Here is a 7,369-nt window from a genome sequence, read left to right as displayed (position 1 = left end):
GACTGGCAACTCTCCCTCACTCCGTCGCCCATCTCCAGTCACGCACAGCTCTCCCTCACTCCCTCACTCCGACTGGCAGCTCTCCCTCACTCTGTCGCCCATCTCCAGTCACCCATCTCCCTCACGCAGCACGCAGCACGCAGCACGCAGGTTTGTGTCACCGGTTCTTTTTTTTTTTTTTTTTTTTTTAAGAGACCTGAAAGGGTATTGTTCTGTTCTTAAACGATTGATTATTGTTCTGTTCTCAGGAACATTTGGATGATAAGCATCTGAGTCGATTCTTGGAAGCTGATACCCTTGTCAATCTCAACGAATCCACTTAACGGACCACCTCACTCCCTCACTCAGCTCTCCCTCACTCCGCAGCTCATCTCCAGGTTTGTGTCACCGGTTCTTTTTTTTTTTTTTTTTTGCTGTAATGTTGTTGAGCTTCATTGTTTTTGTATTTTTAATTTTAAGTTTAATTTTTTTTTGCTGTAATGTTATGGAGCTTCATTGTTCTTGGTCTTTTCTTGATTTTGACAAGTCAGTGTTGACATCTATGTTATTGAAATTGATTCAACAGTATTTTTTCATCTCTGTATTTGCCTCCACTTATTATCTCTCTGCCTTCTTAGTATAAGACACATGAATTCTGTACCAAGCTTTTGATCTATTTACATTTGATCTAATACAGATTGCTTTTTTCTGATTGGTTTTGTATACTTATACGGGTTGCTTTTCTGGTAAGGTTTTAAAGACAGTATATTGTTATTCTAATAGAATTAGAAATTTCCCAGTAAGCATAGTTGTTATACTCTTTGGATTTCTATTATGTCTTGTGGAATATCTTGTATTGGTGATATTTGGGTATTGATATTTGTTTTTACTATGTATCTGGTGGATTGATATGTGGCCCAGGGAATGTTGGGATTCCAATTGTTTACCTCTTGAGAAGTAAACACCAGAATTTCAGATACCTTTTGTAATTTTCTTTTTTTAGAGAATTTGGAGTTTAATAGGATTGGCTTATTTATTTTTGATTGGCAATTTTGTATATGATTTTGTAATTTGTTTGAGAAATTGAATATCCCTTTTTGCAAAATGATTAGTAGCTCAAAGCTTGCTCTTGAACAAAACTTATCAAATTTCAACATGCAGATCCTAAAACGGAGATGGAAGACACAAACACAGACACAAACAAATCTGGTTCTTCCTCGCCAAGTGGTTCTCCCTTGAGAACCGGACGTTGTCCCTTGCCGACTTTGCGGTCTCCTTCGCCATTTTCACGGTCACCCTCACCATTGTCACCTGTCAGTTCACCCTCAGGATCACCATTAAATGAGTAAGTGTTTGAATTTGTAGTTAATCAATGAGTATGTGTAATAATAAATTTGTGATAATTTGTTTTGATTCTAACTCCCAAACTTTTGAACCAATTAGGAATCCGAAATCTCCGACGGTGGACTTAGTAGGAGAAGACTTAGAGGTAGAGGAACAAGAAGGGACAGAGAGAGAGCAAGAGCCTACAAATGAGGACTTGGATACAAGTAGAAAAAGAAAGACTACCTCAGATGTTTGGTCTCACTTTACAAGGAAGAAAGTTGACGGAAAAGTTAAAGCCCAATGCCATCATTGTAACAAACTTTACTTGGGTGAGTCCAACCAAGGTACAACTCATTTACGTAATCATTTAGCAAGATGTCCACGAATGAAATTTAAAGATATAAGGGATATGAGACAACAAGTTTTGATCAAACAACAAAATAAGGTGGATGGAACCATGAGTTTAAGTACTTATCAATTTGATCAAGTTAGAGTGAGGAATAAGCTTGCCCGTATGGTCATCCTACATGAATATCCTCTTTCAATGGTTGACCATATTGGGTTTAAAGAATTTGTGACCGATCTTCAACCTATGTTTAAACTTGTCACAAGAAATACTTTGAAGAGTGACATTTTTAAGATCTATGATAATGAGAGGGAGAAAGCTTTGAAGATGATGGACAAGAATGGAAGTAAGGTGGCCATTACAACCGATATGTGGACTTCAAGTAACAAAAAGAGAGGGTTTATGGTCATTACCGCTCATTTCATTGATCATACTTGGATGTTGCAAAGCCGGGTTCTAAGGTAATTTTTTTATCTATAAATTGAATGTTAAAGACTTTACATTTAGAATGATTTTTGAATTATGTTATAATTATTCATATTATTTTTCTAGGTTTGTTTATGTTCCTTCTCCACACACAAAAGAAGTTCTTGCTGAAGTCCTTGTTGATTGTTTTTTAGAGTGGAACATTGATAGGAAGTTGTCTACAATTACTGTTGATAATTGTAGTACTAATGATGCCATGATTAGACTTCTTTTGAATAAGCTTGATACTAGTTCTCTTATGTTGGGTGGGTCTATGTTGCATATGAGGTGTGCTGCACATATTTTGAATTTGATTGTTCAAGATGGGTTGTCTCTTATTGGTGATGGTATTGAGAGGATTCGTGATAGTGTGATTTATTGGACTGGATCACCAAAAAGAAGGCAAAAATTTGAAGAAAATGCACGTCAATTGCGTGTTCAATGCACCAAAGAGTTAGTCTTAGATTGTAAAACTCGTTGGAATTCAACTTACTTAATGCTTTCTACTGCATTGATTTATAAAGATGTTTTCTCACGTTTGGCTAAACGTGAAATATCTTATACTTGTTTACCATATGATTATGATTGGGAGTTAGCCAAAGATATTTGTGGGAGGTTGGAGTTGTTTCATAGTGCGACTGAGTTTTTCTCTGGTCGTAAGTACCCCACAACTAATATGTATTTTAATGTGGTGTGTGAGTTGAAAATTGCATTGAATGAATGGAGTGTGTATTCAAATGAGATGATAAGTACGATGGCGGAAAGTATGCTTGCTAAGTTTAATTCTTATTGGGCTAATGTTAGTGTTGTTATGGCTATTGCTGCTATCTTAGATCCAAGATATAAGATGAAGTTATTAGAATTTTATTATCCTAAAATTTATGGTGATAATTCTAATTTGGAGATTGAAAAAATTAAGAATCTTTGTTATGATTTACTTGATGAGTATGGTGATATAAATGAGTCCTCTGTGGATAATGAAGGAAGTTCCCATGTTCCTGCTAGTACTTCAAGCCCTGTGGCACAAATGAAATTTAGGTTGAGTGGGGCAATGTCATCTTTTGATGAGTTTGTGAATAATAGTTCAAGTAGTTCAAAGAAACATGGGAGTGCTAGAATGGAATTTGATCATTTCATTGATGAGGGAGTGTTGAAGAGGAGTGAAGATTTTGATATTTTGGGATGGTGGAAAAGTAATGGTTTAAAGTATCCTACTTTACAAAGGATTGCAAGAGATATTTTAGCCATTCCTATTACAACTGTTGCTTCAGAATCGGCCTTTAGCACTAGTGGGAGACTTTTAAGTCCACACCGTAGTAGGCTACATCCCAAGACTATAGAGGCAATGATGTGTGCTCAGAATTGGTTATGGAGTGAAATCAACGGTTAGTAATTGTCTAATTTCTATTTATAAAATTAAAATTGTAGTTTTATATTTGCTAGTTACAATTTGATATTTCATTCTTTAATTCATTGTTATTGTAGGTTCTTCAACTATGTCCGGAGATTGTACCGTTCAAACAATTCTTGATGATGGAGAGCCTAATGAAGAGGATGGGAGTTGTGTCACAATTATGGATGATTAGACATTTTGTAATAATTTAGTAGCCATTTTAATTTCTTAAACTTGTTGGATTAATTTGTTGGTTTGTAATTATTTTAAGCCTTTTTAGCATTTTGTAATTTTTTAGCCTTTTTAATTTGTTGGTTTGTGGAGGATAAGACATTTTGTAATTTCTTACACTTGTAGGATTTGTTTTGTAACTTTTTATTTTTGAATTTCTTGAACTTGTTGGACTTTTGATACTTAGTTCTTGGACTTATTGGATTTATTTTATTTTTATGTTTAGTTGGTGATTTTAGTTATGATTTATTGATTTATAGATGTATTGATGTTTGGTGATTTATTGATTTATAGTTATGATTTATTGGCTGCCCAATGAATGGGCTTGAATTGGCTGCCTAATAATGCCTTGAATGGGCTTAAATTGGCTGCCCAATGAATGGGCTTGAATGGGCTGCCTAATAATGCCTTGAATGGGCTTGAATTGGCTACCTAATAATGCCTTGAATGGGCTTAAATTGGCTGCCCAATGAATGGGCTTCAATTTGGCAAAAAACAGCTCAATGGGCTTTAAAAAAAAAAAAAAATTAGTTGGGCCAGATTTGGGCCCAACAGGTTAAACGGGGCCCGCGGGGCCCGGCGGGGCGGGTCTGGGCCCCGGAAAAAAAACCCGATTATTATTCGGGCCGGGCCTGGGTTTAGGGTCTTGGCCCACGGGTCGGGCCCGGGTATGCAAAAACCCGGCCCGAACCCGACCCGTTGCCATCCCTATTTTATATGTTGGGAAGATGAGCTGAAATGGCTGGGGAAAGTTCCTCGTCTGGGCTTCGTGATTTCCGAGGAGGAGTTACTCCTCGGACAGGTTTCCTTGACGCTATTGGGGTTGAGTAACGCTTCATATGAGGCTTCTCTTCGGACAGGACGCTCCTCGAACGGGCCTGAGTTTGGAATAGCCCATCATTTTTGGGCCGGGCCCCACAAATATCATTTTTTTATTTATCAATAATCACTCATCACATCAACAGTTTGTGAAAGTTTTTGTAAAAAAAAAAATTGTATCTCTATCATTCTGCTTAAAGTAGATGATTACCTCAAAAAAAAAAAAAAAAAAAAAAAAAAAAAAAAAAACTCAATTGTGGCAATTGAATTGCCAAAATTGGAGGAGAAAAAAAAAAACCCCCTCCAATTTCGGCAATTCAATTGCCACAATTGATTTTTATTTTTTTTAATCATGCAAAATGATAGAGATAATTTTTTTTTTTTTTTTTTTACAAAAACTTTCACAAACTGCTAATGTGGTGAGTGATTATTGATAAATAAAAAATTGATGTTATTGGTGGGCCCTAATAAGAACTAGCAAAAAGTTGGCCATAATAACAATTTGTAAAAATATTATAAAATAGTTTGTGGTAGTAGCATTTACTCTTGCCACAATCGGCAATTCAATTGCCACAATTCTTTTTCTTTTCTTTTTTTTTTAAATTTCGGTCAGGTCAGTCCCAAGGGTTTTTTTGGGCATATATTTCGGCAATACCATTGCCGAAATTTCTTTTTTCTCTCTCCCACTTCCATCACATCATTTCTCTCTCCTCTCTTACTTTTTTCTCAGAATTTTGACAATAGTGTTGCTGAAATTCGCTTCTCTCCTCAATAAATTTAAACAGTACCCATATCACAAATAAACTTAATTTTTTACAATATTCAACCAAAAGACTCCACAAAATAGTGTCATCCAAGAATTTTTATGTCTAAAAACATCCTCTAAAGTCAAAATTTGAGTGGTCTCCTCGTAATTCACACACCTGTTTGAGTATATTTATGGAGTTTGAGAGAGACAATGGTTGGCTTAACAAACATTCAAGAGGAGCCAAATGGAAATTTGCCATTTGGCAAAGAGTTGAAGGCAAATTGAAAATTTTGTCATAAATTGAGTTCTAGATCCTATGATATGGAAACGTGACGAGAGTCTATTGGTTTGTTCCCAGATCTTTAGTTCTTTACATTTTTTCTTCTTCCACCTCCGAATTTTGATAAAGTCCGATGAATGCTTTATTAAAGTCTCATCATTCTTGCCAAGAGCCTCTCGATTTATCCAATGCTTCCTTGTATTTCAAAATACACTCTTTATCACCAATATATATATATATATATATATATATATATATAAATCCTCTTTACATAATTGTTAGGGTTCATTTTTCTAATAAGCCTGACACAAAATAGTCCAAACAAAAATAATAGGTTTAATACTACAAAATTACAATCTAAGTGTGTGTTTAGGTTAGGATTAAAAATAAAAATTATATTACTATTTAGCTTATTTTTACTATTATTTATAAGCCTCACTATACTATTTCAACTAATTTTTACTTTTATCTACAGTACTTTTAGTAATAATTTTTCAGTTTCAGTAAAATAAGTGATATCCAAATACACCCTAAATCATCTTAAACCTACTATTCTTACATCTCTTTCATAAGATCTAAGCCCACATAGAAAGCCTATTGGAGAACTAGGAGATGTAATTTGGAGAGCAAGTTCTCAAATTATCAATCACTGATTTTGAGAAGTTTTTGACTAATTTTTGTGTACGTAGGTTTTTAGCTTGGACCATATCTCTTTATGCATTGAATCATAGTTAACCTAATCCACCGGCCAATGTAATTTAAGTTTTAAAACAATGAAATTGACATAACTCATATTCACGGAAGAAAATAGAACTTTAACATATACTTTTAGGAACAAAGTCATAGTTTTTCATAATAATAATGGTTCTTTTATAGTTTTACATTCAATCATCGCTTATTTTAATTTAATGAAAAAATTACAAAATCACAATGATAAATGAATATTTTGTTTCATTGATAGAATTGAGAATTTATATTTGATAGAAAATAAGTTTACAAAGCCTTAGTCCTAGATATAGTCTAAAAATTATATGGCTTTGCTCCTAGTTATATTCTAAAAAAAAAAAAAAACATAAATAAATTTAATTCATGAATTATTGAGTTACTGAGTGGAAATGTATTAGACACCCACCTTGCGTGGTGACCAATCTTCTAAGATATGGTGGTCATGGTCTCAGAGAGAGAGAGAGAGAGAGAGAGAGAGAGATTATGAATGAATCAACCAACCCATGTTTAACCCATCTCCTCTTTTATTTTTAATACAAATCTAAGTTGACCTGATTTCTTTGAGCCAAACTTAAGCATAATCAGATTTCCACCCCCCCCCCCCCCCCCTCCTTCATTAGACGTATTATTTGTAAAATTATAAATTTGTTAATATTCTATTTGTTGGGAAAAAATAGAATAATAATGTAATTGTAGTTGTTCCTATTATGATTCTTTTAGAGTTCTTAAGATAACTTTACCTCTGCGTCACTAAATTCTTGTTCATTGATTTCAAAATGAGTAAGTTATATTTTGTCACATTGTCAATTTTTAAACTAACTCTAACTATCATCATTTTTGTATTTATTTAAATTATTGAAATAACAAATTTCAATCTACTGTCATTTCACCCTTAGGGTTAGGTTGGTTTTTTTTTTTTTTTTTTTATTTTATTTTTTTATGGGAAGGGTTAGGTTATGTTTGGATAGGAAAACTCCATGCTAGAGTAGATATACTAAGAACTTTTTAAGTATTTTAACATAATCGTCGACACTAATAAACTTTCTTACACAATAC

The 7,369-nt window shown here is 34.0% G+C and overlaps 1 long non-coding RNA gene across 1 annotated transcript; it reads left to right on the top strand.

Moving 5' to 3' along the window:
* The first annotated feature begins 505 nt into the window (after positions 1–505).
* LOC126712258 (uncharacterized) lies at positions 506–1,504 on the top strand. Its single transcript, XR_007651090.1, has 2 exons — positions 506–1,324; positions 1,423–1,504. It is a non-coding gene; the product is annotated as an uncharacterized LOC126712258 (long non-coding RNA).
* Positions 1,505–7,369: the final 5,865 nt, after the last annotated feature.

The sequence above is a fragment of the Quercus robur genome, chromosome 2 (genome assembly GCF_932294415.1).
Source record: "Quercus robur chromosome 2, dhQueRobu3.1, whole genome shotgun sequence".
Taxonomy (NCBI): Eukaryota; Viridiplantae; Streptophyta; class Magnoliopsida; order Fagales; family Fagaceae; genus Quercus; species Quercus robur.
The sequence above is the reverse complement of the archived record's forward strand: the minus strand, read 5'-3'. Positions and strand labels throughout refer to the sequence as shown.